We start from the raw sequence: 1,821 nt of genomic DNA on the forward strand, positions 1-1,821 counted from the left end.
TAAAAATAGTATTTTTAAAAACGGATATTATTATCGTTTAACACTAAAAATTAATATATAGATCTAAAATACTTTATTGCACGTAGGAGGAGAAAAAGAGGATTATTTATTAGTTAAAAAACAATTTAGGTCAAATTCAACGTTTAGTCCTTTAGGTGTTAGGGTATCCAATATAAAAATCCATTTGGATTCCTTTTGGGAAACCTTCTGGATGAGATTAGTACCTCTCCAGTGTTTCTCTACACTATCAATTCCCGTGATTTTTAGTTGTCTTGGGTCGCAGTTATGAAAAAGTTTAAAATGCCTGGAGAGATTATGCTTCATAAAACCTTTCTTAATATTGTTGACATGTTCTTCGATTCTTTTCTTCAGTTGCCTAGTCGTTCTGCCAACATATTGGAGCCCACACGGGCACTCCAATAAATAGGTTACATATCTACTGTGGCATGATATAAAATTCTTGATTTGGTAACTTTTGTTCGTTGTATTGGATTTAAAGGCCTCTATTTTATTTCTCGTTTTTATACCTATGGTCCTACAACCTATGCAATACTTGCATGGATAGAATCCAATGCCGTTAAAGAGAGTCATATTTTTCTTTGGGGGATCCAGTGTATTTTTAGCTTTTCGATAATTTTTATTTTTTCGATAAATTAATTAATGATCCATGGGTTAAGGACGAGACGGCTGTGAGATCATCGACTGTCATCTCGTCTTTCTCTGCCTATAAACATCTTGGTCTGGTGAGTGTGCACCCCAGAGGGGAATTTTTGACGTGGACACTTCGGTGTGGAATTTGTTTTCATCGTCAACACGCTGTTTTCACTGGAATTTCTAATTATTGTTGGACTCACTTTATTATATTCCTTTTGGATTCACTTTTTTATGTATCACTTGGACTGATATATATATACATTCTTATATGTGAGGCACCATTGTTTATTAATTTTTTGATTTTTGGAATTTATTTATCTAAATTCTATGCACTTTTTGCACTTTTGAGATTTATGTTATCACTTTGACTGATATATTTGAGACTTTATATGGGAGGCACTATTGCTTACTATCAGATAAGCAATTAATGTCTGATTTATACACTTTTGCACAATACATTCAAATCAGTATCAGTGCACACAAAAAACTATTTTCCGACTAAATCTAAAAGATAACACTACTGAGTTAATAAATAATAAAAATATTTGTGAATGTAAAAGTGCACTTTTTTGCGAAACGGTAAAAAAATGAAGTAACACTAAACTGTAAATAAGCGACTTATGTTAAAAATAGTTTGTGTGTTGTGATAAAATGATACAGGTGTACATTTAATCGCAATGTGGTACAACACTTTGTCACACACTGCCACATTTAAAATAATGTTATTTTGAAAAGAAAAAAATCAAGCACTATGATGTGTTCTCACAACGCAGCACATGTGCATGGCAAACACCACAATATGGTGCACACTGTTGCGTGTGTGTGTGTGTGTGTGTGTGTGTGTGTGTGGGGGGGGGCTGTTTTATTTGTTTTAGATTTTTATTTTATAATTATAATTATTTATTTAATTTTACTGCTGGGGGCTTCGGGGAAATAACAAGGGTCTAAACAGACCCCTGACATTTCCCTTTTGAAATAGAAGAAGAAATTGAGGACACAGAGTCCTCATTCTCTTTTTCTGCAACCTCTGTTCTAAATAAATGGAAAGCACTCAGTACAGAGGTTTCCCATTCTTTTAGAAACTGGTAATGGTAAAATATTTACTATCATCCAGTTGTGAATGGGTAGAAGCCTCTTTATTGAGTGTTTCTCCCCATTGAGAAACTC

This window comes from Nanorana parkeri, unplaced genomic scaffold (genome assembly GCF_000935625.1).
Source record: "Nanorana parkeri isolate BGI_ZX_2015 unplaced genomic scaffold, ASM93562v1 scaffold2809, whole genome shotgun sequence".
NCBI classification, from domain to species: domain Eukaryota; kingdom Metazoa; phylum Chordata; class Amphibia; order Anura; family Dicroglossidae; genus Nanorana; species Nanorana parkeri.